The 20,216-nt window shown below is 39.7% G+C and overlaps 1 protein-coding gene and 1 non-coding gene across 3 annotated transcripts in view; both read right to left on the bottom strand.

The window, feature by feature from the left end:
* Positions 1–20,216, bottom strand: part of LOC126284927 (nuclear receptor corepressor 1-like) — a 355,946-nt gene that overhangs the window by 198,951 nt on the left and 136,779 nt on the right. The window lies entirely within an intron of this gene.
* Positions 12,261–12,336, bottom strand: Trnas-uga (transfer RNA serine (anticodon UGA)). The gene has a single exon. It is a non-coding gene; the product is annotated as a tRNA-Ser (tRNA).

The following is a 20,216-nucleotide window of genomic DNA, read 5'->3' as shown; positions in this document are numbered from 1 at the left end:
TTTATCGTTCGTCCGTCTATCTGTCTCGACTATTAACAACGCTTTTTCTCATGAACGGGTAGACATATCAAGCTTAAATTGGTGGCCACATGCTGAGACCTACAGTCCCTTGGCGGTGTAAAGAACTGAAGCGTCTTAGTCAATGAAGTCAAAAGATAGGGCCATTAATGTCACAATTTTTGATTCTCCCAAACCCTCTCATCAAAACCTATACTCACTTCTGGTTGGCATGGAATAATAAAATTTGGCTGAAAGCAAGGTTTCAAAGTACAAGTAAAGCGAAAAAATCTGAAAATTGTTGATCTGTAATTACATCACACAATTAAGTTTTAGTAATTGCTATCCGATTTCAAACTCAAAATTAAAACATTCTCGAAAGTCTTGTAATTTCCGGGAACGAAATTTTGCTAGCATCAATGTTGACATCCAGCACAAATAGTAAAGATTTTCAATTATCGAGATCAATTAACTGTCTATATGCATAGGATAATTACATTAGTACGGAACTCTCCCAGCGTGAGTCCTACTCGCACCTGGCCATGTTTTCGAAGTCACGACCCCTGGTTTAGAAGACTATTCAGTAAATACTCTACATTTTATTTACCCAATTCTCGTGCAGATTTCTTCTTTTTGAGGTACTTCATTCTTACAGTTTCCATTTATGTCTGCTTTATGGCGTGAAACACCCATAAAGAAAGGCCACTACAAACAACGAGCGAAGTATTTACTGTCTACATCGTTTTGTAGCAGTCTAAGGTGAGAGAGCTCTGCAGGCATGCTTCGTCACCGACTGACTCATAGTTCTACTCTTCTAGTACATTTCTCCTACTTTGTAACTGTGTCTGAATTAATGAGGAAGAGATGCATTTTGTTGGAGAAATGTAGCAGACACGCGGCTGGATAGAAGGCATATTGTCATACTGAACGCAGATAACACATGTTAAGTGGGCTGTTGTTCTATGAAAACTGTCTGGTATTAAATGAGTTCTGCTGCTGTTCAATGGAAATTGTCTTATATCAAATGAGTTCTATTCCCAATGTATTGCGAACGTGCTGAATTGTCACAACAGTAAGAGACAGAAACGATGGGCAGAACGAAAAGTGCATAATGCATTTTGTGACGGGCAAACCGGGCTAGTGGCAGTCTACCGCGGGGAACGGTAACCAGGCAAATTCACATTTGCAAAATGCTGTTGCTGTACCGGCCAGGTCGTGCGTCAACACGCTGCACTGCGCGTTGCTTCTGCTGCTGCTGAAGCGACCTTGGACGAAGACAGCAGCGCGCATTCCCGCTGTATGCTTCCACGTGGCGGCCGCTGACGCTATCTGCTGAACACGGCATCGTGGCAAAGAAATCTAGATAAGCTCTGCTCGATGAACAGCGGCTAAAGGAAAAAAAGTCTGATTTGAGCCAGTTTGGAGTACCCTTTGCTTGATCACCATCTGCAGCAACCTGCTCTAGATATCTTCCACTCGGCTGTCGTTCGTATACCTCGACGACACACTTAATAGCAATTACTTGTATAAACCGTCGTCATCATACCGAGGTACAAAGTATCAAGTTGAACTCCCACGACAATAGTCCGAAGACTCCTTGTGATGCTCTGCTGGCTACTCTATCTTGTTCACGTCTTTTCATGTCCACAACAATACTTCAGCCTCGAATTATTCGAATCTGTTAACTCTATTCCAGCCTTGGCCTTCTAAGGAGTAAAGTAAGCACTGGATGTGGCAAAGTATCTGGAGTTATTTACATCATAAAATCATAAGGTCGACATGATTGTATTACCCAGATTTATTATTCCACTGGATATTATTCTATCTGTTTCACAAATCATTTTGGATAACCTTGTTTATCTTCATCGGTTATGCAAAATCCCGTAACACTACATACGCTCCCTCGTGCTTTACAGAATATAAACATACCAAAAAGTGTGATTTATGGCAACAAGGAGCTTGAGTTGCAGCAGAGATTTTCTTTGGTCATCACTCATATTTGTACAGATCGAGTCTTACCTTGTTTCCATCTTTTTCTTTTATTGAAACAGCTCTAGAATGCTTTGAACGAATACAATCAAGAGATTTTCCTCAGTCTTGTAACGCAGATATGAAGAGCAGTGATCGTGTATCAGTCACAAATATTCGAAAAACTCGCTTTTTAACTCTGTAGTGTTCGCGTGGTTTATAACTGTAATCTTGTGGGAATTCAAAAAATCTGAAAGAGGGATAGTGACAATGGTTGGAGCCTCAAGATGGATTGTTGTCGGACCCTCAATTTTATGCAACGGACACGTGTGGCTTAGTCACAGAAGTTCCGCGACCATTTACGGAAGTATTACGGAACACAATTTTTTTCTTACTTTTTTTCTACTCTGATTGTTAGAATGTTTATGATAATGGCTAATTATTGTTTTCGAATGGCTCCCGTATCTTCCTGGGACTTCGTCGTGACACACTGAGTTGGGGGTGTAGTAATGAATTAAAAAAATTTATTTAGTATAATAACTTTTTGGTTACTTTTTATTAAAACAAATATATGGAACTTGTTGCGGCAGAAGTAACTGGTACACCACCCTTTCCGGATGATTCCACCTTGGGTTTCAGTAAGCGTTTCTTTCCCTTCATGTATTTATAAAACTACAAGCAAGTCAGCTTGTAGTTACACTGGCACTGTAACATTGATTCCACAGTCCCCGGCAGCAGTCGATTTCTTTCATTAAGTCCACTGGGCGAGCATCAGCGAAAATTACTCTTTCCGCTTGGCCTTGTGTGCGGGAATGGAAAAGAAATACTCGCATAATTTCAGCAGTTGGCATTGAGTTTGGTATTCTCGGTTTCCTTAAGTAAGTAAATCCACCTTTCTTCCGAGTCATTATCAATTTTTAAAAAGCTATTCATATACATATATTCCTGAACACAATTGTCACCTTCAGTCTTCACACCATTTTTAATCAGGTATATAATAGTGTTTTCTATGCTCGCCCAATAAGGGGTTTCAGACAGCATCATTCAATCAAATACTTGTTATTTATTGAATGAAACAACCCATTTCTGAATCACTGCCTATGGCAAAGTGTGTTATGAAATACAGTATTATGAAATTAACATTACTAGCGAGCATAAACAACGTATTCCAAAGTGATTTGTGCGCCTTTAGTAAAGCTATGGAATCAAATAAGTAATGTCATCAAGTCGACCTTATGATTTTTTGGTGTGGATAACTCCAGTTATTTCGCCACGTCCAGTGCTTACTTGTTTCGACCTTTTTCTGTCCTGCTACAGCTACGTAAAGACCTCCGACGACGATGACATCTTCCAGCAGGATAATTGTCCTTGGCACAAGGCAACATCGGTTTGATGTGCTTGTCTTGGCTACCACACTCGCCTGAAGTGAACCCGATGGAACACGTCTGGGAAACTACCTGGTGGCAGCTCAGCACCCACAAATTGGAACTGCGCGACGTGTGCATAGGTATCTAGTGGCATATATCTCCAGAAACCTACCAAGGACTGCCGAATCCTCCTCACGGAAAACTGCTGCTGTAGGTTCCGAAAGTGGACCGTACGATATTATTCAACTAGGCATAATGTTTTGGCTCGTCAGCGTATGAGAGAGAACATCCCCTCCCTCTCCTCCCCCCACCCCTCACTCGTAAGAAACAGAACTTGAGTTTGTTTGCGCCGGTATGTAAAATTAATCAATGGAGACGAGAAGGAGGTATGATCTGCAATCACTGGCTTGTAAAAGCATTTTACTTAACTAAACATAAAAAACATTGGTTCTATTTAAAATAGCAACGAGATATCTAACAGAATAAAGTACCGAAAATTGTATAGGGAATTCGATTAACGATACACAAATAATGTATCAGTACATACATTAATTAAAAGACTTAAGATTAGGCATTCGCGATCGTGTTTAGAATAATATGCACCATAGCGATACGTTTAGGCTGGTGATAAAATATTTCATGCTAGACGAAAAAAATGCATGCCCTCAAAATCAACCAGTATACATTCACTGTACCATGGCATTCAAAAAATTTAACAGTAGATTAGTCCTGAAAGAACAATGCAGCATTCTGATAATGAACAAAACGCCCTAAACTGGTCACAACCAGAAACAATAAACTGTGTTCATCACGTTAGTGGTTACTAGCTGTTATTATACAAATACGCCCCCCCCCCCTTTAATGTCACCTACTGAAAAAATAAGTTTACAAAAGTTAATATTCTAACGTCAAACCTGACACCCATACACTCTGTACTTTCTGCCTCCTACATTAATCAAGTCACATCACAGCAGTTTTCAGTTGAGTGACTGGAAAAAGGTATATTTTTAATTGTTTTTCTATTAATATGTAGAATTCAGAAAGGAAGAAACGGGTTTATCGGGCCACAACTGTCAGGCATTAGTTCAAGGAGCGTTCATTCTTGCGCCTTCCTCACATCTTACTAACTAAAAACTGTCACTTTAGTCTTTATATGGGCCTAGTCGACTACAACCTGATCAACAATTCTATTTCACAGGGTTCCACCCCGTGCATCATTTGTCCTTTCATCACCTTATTAGCTAAATGTTACTCTTCTATTCTTTGCTGGCTGTTTCTTCGTATCTACAATCATCAGGTCAGATATATCATGTTCTCGGTTGTCTTACCGATAGCCAGCTCGATATAATCTCTTCTTCATCATCACATCGATGATATTCTATTATGGTTCTTGATATTTCCTGATTCGCCATTCTAGCGGATGGTCCGCAATAACAGGTACAAAAGAGTTTCGTTTTATTTTTGAAAAACCCTTTAGGGGCTCTCATCTTGCTTTCCACAGGTTAGCTGTAAAATTTGGAAAGAATGTCTTTTTCAAGGAAAAAGATTACCTTGGCTAAGAAGATTTCTGTTGCCTGGAGTTTCTGATTAAGGCTACGTCATCTGCACAAGCAATTCTAATACCTGATACACCATGCGCTGAATACATTTGGCCTTTGATTTTACAAAATGTTTTCTCTAACACGACAAACCAAATGGATGGTGGGCATGTTTTCAAAAAGTCGCCCGCTCGTAAATCACTGACAAATTCATCACTAACAGTGTTGTGATGGTTATAAATATCGAAGTCACGTAACTAGTCTACAGGAAGGAATGCGGTGAGCACTAGTCTCAACAACAAATACGACTAACGTTCTCATCCAGAAATGCTGTTTGAAGTGCTGCAGCTGCTGTTATGTAACTAACGATTAAAGGTGTCACCTAAAGTACTACTCGTACATCGCTGGAGAGTATTACGCCGCACCCCGTGACGGGATTCTCGAGCGATGTGACTACAACGCCGTCCTCTAGCCTTTGCTCGGTGTCACAGGCTAACAAACACTGTACTTAGGTCTTCGACCCAATCCAAAACATGTCTTGGAAGCAACACAGCAAGCGAGTAAATTGACAGTGTAGGTAGGCCATGAAAACGGCGCTGACAAAAAGGTGTTGTCAGTGCGGTAAAAAAAAGTTTGTGTTAAATACCAAGACAATCTGTTCCCTTCATGGTAGGTACGATCGCTAAATTAAGGAACAAATTCAAGCCAGAAATGGTGGTTAGCAAAGGAAACCCTCTAAGCTGATGATCTCTCTGACGACATCCGTGGTTTTTGGCGATAACTGGAGTAATATGCGGACGAGTAACGTAAACTCGGCCAACTCCTTGCATACTGCGCGGCAACACTGTTCGTGCAAACCATGTTGACACTCTGGCAGATGGGAACGACCGCAAAGGCATTTTCCATTTACTGTTCTCCCATCAGCCACCGCGACGCTAACTTAGTCAGCGCGAATAGTACTGATGAACTTGAGATTGGCTTAGCTTTGCGTTTATTACTATGACTGCGCCAAGCGAGAGTCGTGCGTCGCAAAAATTTCTGCACTGCAGAATGAATCTAAATTTTTTGTGCACTTATTTTTCACCTAGTTTTGTTTCGCTTTAATTTTTCCAATAATGCACGCATTTGTAAACACTTGTTTTCATTACAAGCTGTATCTAAAAACTTCAGCGAATGGTAACATAAAATAGGGAAAACAAAATATGTTCACTTGTCATCAAAGCAATCTCGATTGCCGACAATTCACTATAGGCCACCTTTAAAAAAAAGGGCTCCTGAAAACTGCATGCTATTTTTTTTATCTGATCGAAGCAATGTATGTCACCCGTTTCAGGATGTGCTTCGAAACGGTGACGAAAACATCTGTTCATTACAAACGTAATGGCTGTCTTTTTTGCCATCAGTCTTCTGACTGGTTCGACGCAGTCCGTCGTTAATTCCTCTTTGTGCCAACTTAGACGTCTAGCTGTTACAAGAGTAGTTTTTCGCCTGCATTCAGTTTTGCATTTGCATTTAACACATTGACCGAGTGGTCAAACGAGAAACATGTGGAATCTGAAGAACAATTTATTGGATTTCCTTTTTCCTAGCTAGTTGATTGTGTGGATTGTAACTACAGCGTGAAACCAAATTACTGACTGCAGTTCCTCCTCACTACTAAGGGCAACCTTGAAACAACAATGGCAAACGTGAACAAAAGAATAAGCCATCGTTCGTAATTCCGACGAATACATCTTTTAGCCGTCGTGATTCCTAAACGAGGCGCTTTCATTCCGAAATAGTTCGCGTCGACGAGAGCAAATAAAGGAACACTGAAGTCATGTTTATAAGTGAAACAGCTCCCTCCAATGATGTGTGAGTACTGCAGAACCATAAGTATGTTAGCCGTCCAAACACCCCAAACAGTGCGGAAACTTGCACTTAACTTCAAAATCTCGCGAGACATGCGCTCACTCTTCTGCTGCGTTTGGAGGCTGAAGGTTTAAAAAGAAAAATTGGTTTGACAGAATAAGAATCACCCCCCTCCCCCCCTTCCGCCACACACACACACACACACACACACACACACACACACACATACACAAAAAACCACAACCACGCGCCACCCCATTTGTTGGATAGCACTGCTCTAGGTTTACTCTTGGAAAAGATGCAACGAGAAATAAAGTTACAAATTCTCCAGGGTATCCGTAGTGCAAGCTCAGAATAACTAATATCCATATGTACTTTTTTTATCTGTAAATGAAATAGGAAACCTAACATTTAACGTCTGGTATTTCATTAGCCGCCAGCCAGTCCTCGTAGCTTATAGATCCACATACAGCAGAAGCTGCGCCTATCTATGCTTCACAAATTTCAACTCCCAACGTATCCGGCGTTGCCAATGAATCGAATTAATCAGATATACAACAAAATGGACCACAATTCGCATTCACATGTTTTCAACATATGTTGATAATTAGATATTGATCGATTGGTCGAAATTTCAAGTCGCATCTTATACACTTAATTGTAAATATGCATTTTCCTATGGGCTTCAGACAATGATAATTAACCTTCCACAACGAGCACATCGGATGCTTCATACTGATCGACTAATCACTTTATAAGGCTTTTTTAAAGCAAATTTATTCGCCTATATCTTATTTTCAAGCCACACCAACGCATCTCAATCATTCTAAGCGTGAGAGAGGAATATCAGAAATGTTTTAAATGGATTCTTTCTTCTGTTCTGCTGAGGGGTTTTGTGTTGCGTCGGATATGTGACGCATGTCAAATTGCTCCGGGTTCCAGCCAGATTACCTTCCATTCATGCCGAGATGTATTTGTTTGCGCCTGTGGGCTGAACGAGTTTTCCTCTTTAGGCTTTAGTAAATGTGTTATTTCTTCCTAGAGATTGTTTTCTGATTTATTTGTAGCACGAAAACGTCGTCTTTTCTCTATAATTTATAGCGTGTTGTTCAACACTTTAAGCTGAAGACAAAACAACGGATCATTAAACCGTTCATACCTTGCTTCCGCATGAAACATATTATGTCTCACACACACCCTCTTGCAATAGGAAAATAAATCGATAGTAGGTCCTGTGGCGTAATATGGAAAGTCTTAATGATTGGAAAGTCTTAAGTATGAAGGTAGATGAGCAGAAACTTACGTTTCGGGAAAAAAATCTTTTCCCCACTATGAAATATGTATGGCAGGAGAAGAATGAACCAAGAACTTTCTATTACATGATGCGACCTAACTTTGGCCATAAAATGACGACAAAAATATTTTGATGGGCAGCCTCAACACATTCCAGCCAATGTCGTGATAGTGTTAAGGCCACAGTGCTTCGCAGAGATTCTAAAAGGAATAGGTGGATGAAAAAGTCTTATGGACCTACAACAAATTCGTGTCAAGGAATTTCGACGGATAAGTGCGTAACCGGACAGCCACTGGAAAAGGACTGAAGTCAACAAATGATGCACTTCATAGAAAACGTCGTGAATTATTATATAACACTAGCAGGAGCGTACTGATACATCAGTTCATAATAGTTGTGATGTATTGTTTTACAGTTACATCTGATGCAGACTTCTAACAACGAGGTCGAGTTCCTGAGACTGCACGCCTTTTGGCCAAATTAGATGCAAATATATCCAGCAGTGATAGCTGAAATTGAAACCTAGGGTCTTGCCTCTGGTAAATCTGTATGAACACCGTATACCACATGAAAGCTTCAATGCTCGTTGCCCTCTCTCACATTTCCAGTCTCGACAACTCTTCTCCTGCTGATATCCGCATAGCTTGGAAGCCTTGGAGAAACGGTTGACTAAAGCCGGTTTTACAAGGCAAGCTAACAAATTAGCGAATGGCCAAACATCGCAGCTATGCGGTGCGCCAACGGTGCTCACAAGTACATCAGCACACACTGATTCTGTGCAGGTATTATGATCCGGCGACGACGATACGCTACGTTTATTTTTCTACTAAAAACACAATATCCGTGCACGCCAGTTGTTAATAATACAGTCGTGTGACCCTGCTGCTCAAATGAACGTGTCGAAGAAATAATTATAAAGTAAAATACTACTATTTTCTGTTCGTGGTATTACCATAGGGGGGGGGGGGGGGGCTGAATAGGTCTAAATTTGATATCTGTGACTCAACGAAAAACGTTATTCAAATTCGCTCCTACTCCATTTCTACATGACAAGGAGGAATTTAAAGAAGTCCCTAAACTAGAAAAGACAGGCGAACTAATGAATGACTGGACAAGAATTGATGTCAGTCATATAACTCCAGCACGACAGAAACAACAGCAACTAGACACTTTTAAACATGAAATATATATAAAACGACCTAACAAATTAAAATTGTTGTGTGGATCTTTGCTTTTTGCACGAAAGTGCTCTACCAATTGAGACACTCCACTGCAGGGTGAAAAATCATGAAATGTTTATATTTGAATAAACTGGGAATAACCGCCAATGCATTTAATTTATTGACTTTTCTTGTCGTTAACATCAATGAAATTTAGTAGATTTTGTCCAAAAAAACACTATTGTCCGGCGACGGTTACAAAAATACTTTGATAGTCCTAAACTGCATTAACTGCATTAACTGAATTGTTAAACTATACACAAGTCAACAATACTGGCTAAATTATTATTTTTTTAACTTACACATTTTGCGATGTGTAAAAATGATTCCGAGCTGTTACGTATCATTGAATCAATGGCATCGGGGTACTCCTCTAGGAGATCTGCAGTACGTCCTCTTTGCAAGTACTTTGAATAGCGGAAACCCGGTTTTAGTTATTCCCGTAGCACCGATACGTTGGTCCTATAATGATATACAAAATATACCTTCCTGACAGGTAAATAGTCCGTCCATAGAGACCTTGCCGGAGATTCTCGGCTTTACAAGAAGCTGTCACATTTGCACATCAGTCGGCCCGGCACTTTATGAAAACTCAATCAGTACACATCGAGCCTAAAACAGTACGTAAGCTGTAAATTACCCCATTGTTAAAACAAGAGGTGACTTCCTGCTGCAAGTGTATCACCAGTTTCCAAACTGATATGGCCCAAGAGCTGGGTCGCTCCTTTGGTGATCTGAAACAATCGGTTTTATCTATTTGCCAGTATAGCAATTTGGACTACCCATGGTTACAACAAAATGCTGTACGTAAACTCTGAAAAGATTTATATCTACATAATATACCCCGAAAGCCACTGTACCGTGTGTGGCGAAGAGTACACACTACAGCAATATCATTTTTACCTCTTCCCGTGCCATTAATGAATGGTGCGCGATAAGAAGTCTCATTATTTCCACTCTGTAGGCCTATAAGATCATATTTCTTTAACATTCTTCTCGTGATCATGATTTCGAACAGGCAACTGCGTCCTTTATGGCAAAACGAATATTTGCTGAAAATGTTTAAAAATGAGAAAGAGTGACAACTGATTTGGGAGAGTATTACAACATTGTTTCTGCATCTACTTGAGCTTAGGTTTTCGCCTGGAAACAATGGAGAGTTACAGTTAAGTGAGTAGAACGCGCTTTTTGTGTGCTCCAGCAGCCTTATACTACGGTAATGGCCGGGTCGTTTCCACACATTAGCCACGCCTCCAGCGCTGGTATTCATATCAAACACAGCTATACCGCATAGAAAAGACTTTAAGATACATGTGCGCAGATCCATGTTTAGTGTCAAGAAACAGGTCGTCTGTCACGGACGGGAAAATTACTAAAAAAAAAAAAATAAATACAAGATACAGTAAAAACGCAAGTGTGAGAAAATCTAGTTAATTGCTATATTAGCAATCGTTCAGCACTGTGTCATGTACCATAGTGCTGAATTAATCTCGTTTTTATGGAAGTAAGGATGGTTATAGAAAGAACTCTAGTGGAGCTCTTATTCGTTCCTTAATCACTTTTAAGTTACTATCGACGAAATCTTGTTCGTTGGTACGCGCCTCAATTTTTTTTTTTCCTCCATTTTCATTGTCTCGCTAAGTTCACTTTTCTATCTTATGGTGCGTTTAGATGGAGCATATTTTTTGGTCTTACCTTGCTTCAATAGCGTTGCTGTCAACACTGCTGCAATGTGGCTGCAATAGACAACACTTTAGAGGTACGGATGGGCAATATTGCTGATGTTGCACGTACTTGTCGACCTACTGCCGAGAGGTTGGAAGTGTCGTCCACCAAGGGTGTAGAATAACTGGCGCTGCCATGGAGGTACGAAAGGAAGGGAGGTGGCAGTAAAGACACGCTGTGCGTTGTTTTGAAGCCGAAGTGGGAGGGGCCTGCCGGCATTTTAAGTAGCCCAAAACTTTAGCAGACTATTGTTTACGAGTGCTTCTTGTTCATTACTTCTGTCGGTGCGCGCAACTGTTTTAAATACTAGAATTTATAGATCCTCCAAGAATAACATTGTGCCACGAAAGCAATTTCGAACGTTTTTCTATTCTTGAATGCGTAATTGCTCTAGTAATACGACACAAGAGTGACGCCACGGAAGTGACACCGCGTTGAACTATGGCGGGTAGTACGAATGCGGTAAACCTAACCTCCCCCCCCCCCCCCCATTTTTTTAACACCTTCATGGGTACCGCAGTGCAATATCTACCTCTGCCGTTGTCTGTGAATGCTTTCCTCTCGCTCCCACCTGTTTCCTACTTCTCTCGCCGACAACGCTGCAGTCACGTGTCTGAATGAAATATTGTTTCGGTTAGGCATTTTTTAGCAGATGCTTCTTGTTGTGTATAGCGACGGAGAAGAAAACAATCGAGAGAACTGCGACCCTTCTTAAGGATGTCAAAAATAATGTATAAAAAATCTCAGTCTGAAAAACAGTTGGCAAGCTTACGCCGATGAGCTCGGAATCACGCTTCATAAAAAAAAAACAACACCCTCATGATCGCCAATTGGGTTGTAACTGGTAAACAATCTCTCATATCTGTATTGGTTTTAGCAATTCTAGAACCAATTGGTTATAGGGGACATTCGACATTGTGTTTCGACGTTCTATTAAAATTCTGCAACAGGTACTTGTGGTTCCAGCATAAGTTCACTTGTTAAATTTTCTCGAACAAATTTGCTTACATAAAAAGAACGACCCACTAAGAGCGATTTCTCTTATTCTTTCTAATCATTCATTGTGAAAGCAGCACAACATACTCACTTTCACTAATTTGCAGTGGCCACAATGTTGCCAGACAACGTTGTTAGAATATATTGACGGGAATCGTGCAAATTTTATGGCTCATGTAAGTATACCTTTACTGGACACTTGGTAAGTTATCCCTGCATTTCTTGGTAAGTTGTCTTTGCATTTCTTATGGCACAACTTAAAATATGAGGAGAGCTGTCGTAAAACTTTCCGACAGATTAGAACTGTATGCCGGACCGGGACTCGAACCCGGAACCTTGCCTTTCATGGGCAATGCTCTTACCCACTGAGCTATCCAGCCATCTTTGACAGCTTCAATCTGTCAGCGTCCTTCTACTACTCCTAAACTTCTCAAAAATTTGGCGTAGCTGTGTGTACGATATGCCCTACTGCTATTCTGTACAATTCCTCGTTTTCTCTCCACCACATGTAGGGCTACATCATTTACTACGAAATCAAATTGTAAATGACCAATGCCAAATCTAGTCAACGAACTATGGAATTATTTACATGCTATCAGATTCTTATTCTTGGAAACAAAGGTCATTTTCTGATAAAAATTATAAAATAATTTTCCTTCTTTTGAACCGTAAATTTCTGGAATCCCGCACCAATATTGGTCGTAAACTGTATCAATATTTAAGTAAATAATTATGACAAAAGTATGCAATGGTGATGAAACATTATATCTTAAAGGTTGCATTGGATCTACATAAAAAGATGCGAGTTCCCAAAGCTTGTAGCACGACACAACCAAAGATGATCAAAAGAAGAGTACAAAACAAAACTCAATAGTAACAGCAATACTAAAATACCCGCTCTGTAAACACCAGTCATATCGAGAAGTAAAGGAAGTGTTCTTCAAAAGTTTGCTGCTTGTATGACACTGTCCCACTGGACACGATTTTATGCTGCCCACGGGTGAAATGCAAACCTACCTGCTCGTGCATCATTAGTATATAGCCAAGACTTTCGCTGAAAAACTCCACTATTTCAACTTGTTATAAAGGCGGCAAACAGAAGTGTAGTTACCTGAAGTCACTTAGTAATAATCTGACTCCCATACCTCTGTGCACGTGCTATATGCTTCCACGTGAATTTCCCGTGGGTTGGCTGCTTCTGGCCCAGCTGGCCTTCGCCTATTTTTGATATTAGGAAGAATATCCTACCCTTTGCTAACACATTGGTCCTTTACTTTGTGCAGCAGTTGGAAGGACAGACATGGTGGTTACCCTTTCCAACACACGTGAGACGATAATTTGCTCTCGCATACTCCCTTTATCTAATTATTTATCTCCATCTCAGTTTCATGCCGAGATCCTGTCTTTTATTGACCTCAAACTGACCACAATGTTCTTGCTGTCTGGCCGTCCATCATTTTCGTCACAATACTGTAGCATTTAACACTTTCACCACATTTATAGAACATAAAAACGATGAAATAGGTGAAAACATCTGCTAGCAATGTGCTCATATTGCACAAAGAAAGATCACTTAGGGGTGTCTGGGTGTTACACTTAGCCTGTAGGAGAAGTAGTCATGAAATTTTAATTAACACTGCGAAAAAATAAATTTACGTCTGTTTGTTTGTTGTCTGCCATCTTGAAATGCACCAAAATGTCACTAGCTTGTGAATCGGGTCATGAGTTTCAAATTATGTTTTGACATAAAAAGGGTTTTAATTCTCAATTTTTGCTGAAGAAGATTGTGATTTGAAAGTCTTATATTATTATCCTGAAATAAAGATGACTTCAGGAGATATAACACAACAATATTTTCGTAGCATGTGTAGAACATATTTTCTTTATTTTGTCACACTGGCACATCTTTGAAAATCTGATAAACTTTCTGACAAGATGTTTAAAAAGAAGAGTAGTTCTGAAAACTGATTTGATTCAAGCAACAAAAAGTACATTGTTTAATAAATGACAGGGAATTGGAGCATTAATCTCACTGTATCTCGAATTTATCTATTATAACATTTTTTTATTAACAGACAATTAATAATTTTTTCATTCATGTAAAAGGATAAAGTTTCAATTAAATACTTTTATCTGTTATTGATGAATAACGAATAAATTTTTTTTATCTGTATATTGCTCTCGCACAGTGCAACCACGTGTGGGCCACTCAATGGGCCAAGCTCCAACAGGGTTCTACAGTGTAGCACGCCGCTCTAGGAGCCAAAACAAAATGTTGCAACCCATTGATAATGTGGAGTGGAATGTCAAAATTTGTTTTTGACAGCTGTGGAAATGTATTATGGCCAATGCGGATAGCTAAAGAAGTCACCTGGTTTGGTCTCACACAGCTGTAACATTTTCGCTGTTGTCAAAAATGAATTACCACACAGCACTGCACTTTATCAATAGTTGTTTTGACCATAATGTATTTTTAAAAACAAAGCACTCCCAATCAATGGCACCTGTATATAATATGAAAGAAATGTCATTATTTCCTGTATCAATGGGCTGTCTCATTTCATTTTGGCTACTATGGCAGCATGATATGGTAATGTGACATGGGGATTTCAGTATGTATCAGGACTGCAGACACTTGCCTGAAGAATAAACAAAAAAATCTGTTGCCTTTTAGCAGTGTCAGTGATACATATGGGATATGAGATTCCAGACTAACCTATGGTTCTTGAAGAGGAACAAGAGATGTTTCAGTAGCTGCCGGGCCTCGTAACATCAGCCAAAACAGCAATGCTATGCTAGTACTGTGAATGGCTGAAAGCAGGGGACCTATAGCCATTATTTATCCCACAGGCATGCATGTCTACTGTACAGTTGAATGATGACAGCATCCTATTGGCAAAAATATTCTGGAGGTAAAATAATTTCCCTTTTGGATCTCTGTGCAAAGGTTACTCGGGAGAATGTCATCAATAGGAAAAACAAAACTGGTAGTGTATGGGTCAGTGTGTGGCAAGCTACCTCCTTCAATGAGGTAGGTAGGCAAGCAAATTTAAAAAGGGAACTGGATATGTTGAATTTAGATATAGTGGGAATTAGTGGAGTGTGGCAGCAGGAAGAACCAGACTCTTCCTCAGGTGAGCATAGAGTTACAAGTACAAAATCAAATATGGATGACGCGAGAGTACGTCTAATAATGAATAAGAAAACAGGAATGTAGGAAAGTTACACACTATGAAAGCCAAAACAGACACAAAGCCAAAATCCACAACAGTAGTACAAGTTGATATGCTAACTCCGCATTGAAAGAACATACAATGACATAAAAGAATTTATTTGGATAGTTAAGGGATATGAAAATTTAATTGTAATGGGGGACTGCAATTCAATAGTAGCATAAGACACAGAAGTAAAAATAATAGGTGAATATTGGCTGTAGGAAAGGAATGAAAGATGAATCCCCCGGTAGAAATTTAGACAGAGCGTAATGTGATCACTGCTAACATTTGATTTAAGAATTGTGTGATAAGGTTGTATAAATGTAATAGACCTGGAGACATTGAAAATATGATGATATTTATAATGATAAGACAAAGATTTGGGGGCCAGATATTAAACTTTAAGATATTTCCGAGAGCAGATGAGGGCTCCTACCATAATTTATTGCTCTGCAGATTAAAACTAAAGAAATTGCAAAAAGGTAGGAAATTAAGAATATGGACTTCGATAAATTGAAAGGGGCAGAGGTTGGTAAGAGTTTCAGAAGGAGCATTAGATAACGATTAACAGCAACAAGGAAAGGCGTACAACAGATTGTTAATGGGTGGCTTTGATGTGACATAATAAAGGCAGCTGAGGATCAAATTGGTAAGAAAGATAAGGCTAGCAGAAATTATTCAATAACACAGGAGGTATTAAATTTAGCTGATAAAGGGACAAAATATAAAACTACAGTAAAAGAAGCAGAGAATAAGGAATAGAGACATCTAAACAAAACAAACTGACAAAGTGCAAAATGGCTAAGCAGAAATAGATAAGGACAAATGCAAGGCTGTAGAGGCACACATAACTAGGGAGAAAGAAAATAGGTGCCACCTATAGAAAAATTAGAAAGACTTTTGGAGCAAAGGGAAGGGCCTGTATGAATATCAAGAGCTCAGATGGAAAGCCAGTAATAAATAAAAAAGGGAAAGTTGAAGGATGGAAGGAATATATAGAGCAGCCCTACAAGAGAAATGAACCTGATGGCTATATTATAAAAAGAGAACATGAAGTAGGACAACATGAAATGGGACACACGAAACTGCAAGAAGAATTTGATGGCACTGAAAGACCTAAGTGAAAACAAGCCCTCTGGAGTACATAAATTTTCCATGGGAATTGTTGGTATCCTTTGGAGAGCCATCCTTATAAAACCATTCTATCTGGTGTGCAAGATACATCAACAGATGAAATATCATCACACTTCAAGAATGTGGTATTCCAATTCCAAAGAAGGTAGGTGCTGACAGGAATGAATACTAACAAACCGTCAGTTTAACGAGACAACAAAAATATCCAATTGCTGATAATATAATGTAAATGGATAGACAAAAAAAACCTAGTCACCAAACAACAGCAGGAGAACACACACAAAGAAGGATTTATCTTTTACAAGCTTTCAGAGCCAGTGGCTCCTCCTCCTGCAGAGCAGTTGAAGGGGAAGGAAGAGGGTTGAAGGAAAAGGACTGGAGAGGTTTAGGGAAAGGGATACAGTTAAGAAAAGTCACCCAGAGCCCCAGATCAGGGTAGATTTACCGGACGGGATGAAAAGGAAAGAAAATCTCCCCTGCTCTGTGGATAGGGCATATCCTGAGGCATCAAGGAAATGTCAATCTGGAAGTGTGGGGGATAAAAGTTGTACGCAAAACCAGGTGATGAACACAGCAAGCAGGTTAAAGTGGATGCAGACTGAAGTATTCAGAGATTAAGAGACTTGCACAGTACAGACAAGGGTGGAGAACTGCATTACGCCAGTCTTCATAGTGCAGACAACCACCACCACAACAACAATAATTAAAAATTTATGTTTACCTGTCACAGGCTGGTCAACTTTCATGTAGACCTCTCTATAACCCTACATGCCTACTAGGTAGGTATACCTAGAGCTGGTTTTTAAGTCTGAAGCGAGAACTTCAGTTGCCAAAGGGAGAGGGGTGACCAAGTGCACAATAAGAATACAAGATGCATCATAATTAATGGCACAAACTGACAGGGTGTAAGTATATGATAACTGAAGCAAAAACATCCGTGTTAACATGGGTCCACAAACGAGCCGTATGCAGGATAATTGCAAATGTGTATCTACGAGCCACCAGTAACTTTAGCATCAAATGTTGTCATAGATAGTGTAAATGTCAATCTATCCACTACGTTTCCATTTAATTGTGCTCAAATTTCACTCATGATCAACCATAAGAAGAAAATCAATACCACTTCAGTAAGTTATATGTGGTAAACAGAGTTTTCCAAAACTCAGGAATGACTGTTTGGACTGTCAATTTCAGCCACTGAAAGCAAATAAGTCTAACTCAATAGATTTAATTTCTATTTTCCAAGAGACTGCTAAGTTAAAGGTTAGAAAAATGTTGATCTCATGTTTTTATCCAAGGAAAAAAACTGACAATATGTATACCAAGCCACAGTAGAAATTAATCAAGACTTCATTAACAGAATATTTTTCTTTCATATCACACACAAATTTCCTTTGAATTAAAATACATAACAATTTGACTATTTTTATCAATTTTCAATTACTTTCATAGAAAATTTTCTAAAATTTGCCTATGTACTCTTGAATTTTCTTAGCATTTAACATACAACTAGTGCATTTAAACGATGTCTTATGTTTAGAATGTTATAATAAAAAGAGATATTTCACATTTTCTGATACAAAGTGAAATAATTTGTAAACAATAGAATTAAATTGTTCCGATTATTAAAATAAAAATAAAACCAAAATTTGTATTTTCCTTTCTTTGACTCTGTTTGATACACATTTCTATTGAGGCTAGAAAAATAAAACAGGTGTAGTTCTTTCTAGAGACATTAAAATCCTTTAAAGGTCCTAGAAATTGTCCTAAATGGGAATGAAATTTTTTATCAGAATAAGTTTCAGAAATTCATTTCTTCTACAGTGAAATGTCTGTGTAGTAATTTCTGAAACAAAACTATCGCCCTACTTACACGACCACTAGAATAGATATCTTTTTCGGGATCCTGCCAAGAGCCAGACGAAAGGCAACTAATGTCTCGAAGGGGGACGGTGGGAGGAAAGGGGGGGGGGGGGGGGGAGGTATGTCTACGTCGCTTGCGTGGAAAAATGTTATTGAACAATCCCTTGATATACCATTTTCGTCGTCTAGTTGTTCGTTAACGCCATATCCCTTATGCAACACGGGCGTTACTCAGCAAATAAATAAGAGAACGACTAGACTGCAGAACCCTCTATGGCAGCTTTCTTACTGAGTAATTCAATAAAATCTTTTAGGGTAGGTTGCGTCATTATGAAACACTGAAACTAACTATAAAACCGACGTTCTGACAGACTTAATTTAGTCGCGCAGAAGAGAATCTCTGCAAAGTCGGTCGAAACATCGGCTTTAGGTCTACTCTCACGGTAACTAGTTTGTGTGTTGTGAAAAACGAGGTTTTTGACGCTCGTGCTTTTGAAATTGAGCAGTGAAGTTTCATTTTCTTTTAACACGCGATCTAGTGTGATGAGCACCTTCGGAAGTATTACAAAGCAGACGCAATTCAACTTCTAGCGGCTGCCTCAAACGACTTCCAATGTTTTCTTCGTTCACATTCCACTAGGAATGGTTGTCATTTACGCTTACCTCACGTTTAATCTTATCTGTGATAAGTAATTCTCAGTTACAAATGTTATTAACAACGCAACGGTTCAAGGACGATGTTACAGCCATACATCCAAGGCAGATGCGCACGGAGACTGAAACCTGTAAGGCTCAACTGCGATCGAAATCGTAAACACTGGTTTACAAATTCGAACATTTCCTTCGCTGTTATCACTGCGCAAACGCAAACAACAGACGGGTTTTTCTTGTGACTGTAGTAGAATATTACAAATATGACAAAACTGTCGCAAGTTGAAATGCTGCCTACGCATTGCCGGGTGACGAAAACGTGCAAAGTGTTCAAGGAAACAAGCTCTGCTTTGACGAAGAACTTTTCCAGCCATGCCAGAGAGAGAGAGAGAGAGAGAGAGAGAGAGCGGGGCTAGCGTTGCGCGCGGTTGCCATATCTCCGTGGGAAGTCGGGGAGGGTGGGGAGGAGAGGGGAGTCACTGACCTTCGGGCGTCCCCTCCCACTCCTACTACTTGGCCGCAAACTCAACGGACAGGCCTGCCTGGCTCTGTGAGTGTGTGTCCCACTTGCGTGCCTTCGTCGAACGGGCAAAGCGGAGTTCACGACCGCCACAACGTCGTTAGTGCCCGTGGCGCAGACGCCGCTCGCTCGTCTGCTGCCCGTGATGAAGGGAAGACCACCCGCTGGCGAAAGGGCTGCCGATCGAAGCTTTCCCGATAACCATTTAAAGCAAATGCCGGAAGCAATCGCGTGCGGAGAACTCGAACGACTGTTTGAGCTTCTAAAGATTCCAACATTTGCGTAGAAATCACATGGGCCTCACGGCATTGTAAAATCTCCACTGACAGTATCTTTGTCGAGGCCTTTGTTCCGAATATCTTTATACAAAAAAAATACCCTTCTTTCGAGGGTAAAAACATTACGAACCACTAAAATGTGAAAGTTCTGTTACAAACTGTGATTTCTTTAAAAAGGATGGAATATGCAGTAGTAAAATTATGCAAAGCATCCACACTGACAATAAGTTTAACACAAAGCAATGGCACCATGTGCATAACAGAGAAAAGCACATAATACTAAGGCTTTCACACTGACAATACCATGAGGATCACCATGAGATAACACATATCACTGCTGTGGATAGACAGTGACTTCAGAGATTGTACGTACAATACAGTATATGCAGACGCTATTGTTAGCAATCCTAAAACAGCCACAGGAAAGCACATCAACACAACGTGCATGTCAAAAGTGTGGCTTGCCGATGGTACGTCAAGTGTGTTCCAATATAAAACAAGTTTTTATATAAGGCACATTCAAATTATTATTTTGACGTGAAATATGCACCATTGCCTTTTGTTAGAGATTAATACAAAACTGAAAAGTTGCATAGAAA

Source organism: Schistocerca gregaria, chromosome 8 (assembly GCF_023897955.1).
Source record: "Schistocerca gregaria isolate iqSchGreg1 chromosome 8, iqSchGreg1.2, whole genome shotgun sequence".
Taxonomy (NCBI): domain Eukaryota; kingdom Metazoa; phylum Arthropoda; class Insecta; order Orthoptera; family Acrididae; genus Schistocerca; species Schistocerca gregaria.
This window is presented reverse-complemented; position numbering and strand designations above follow the sequence as displayed.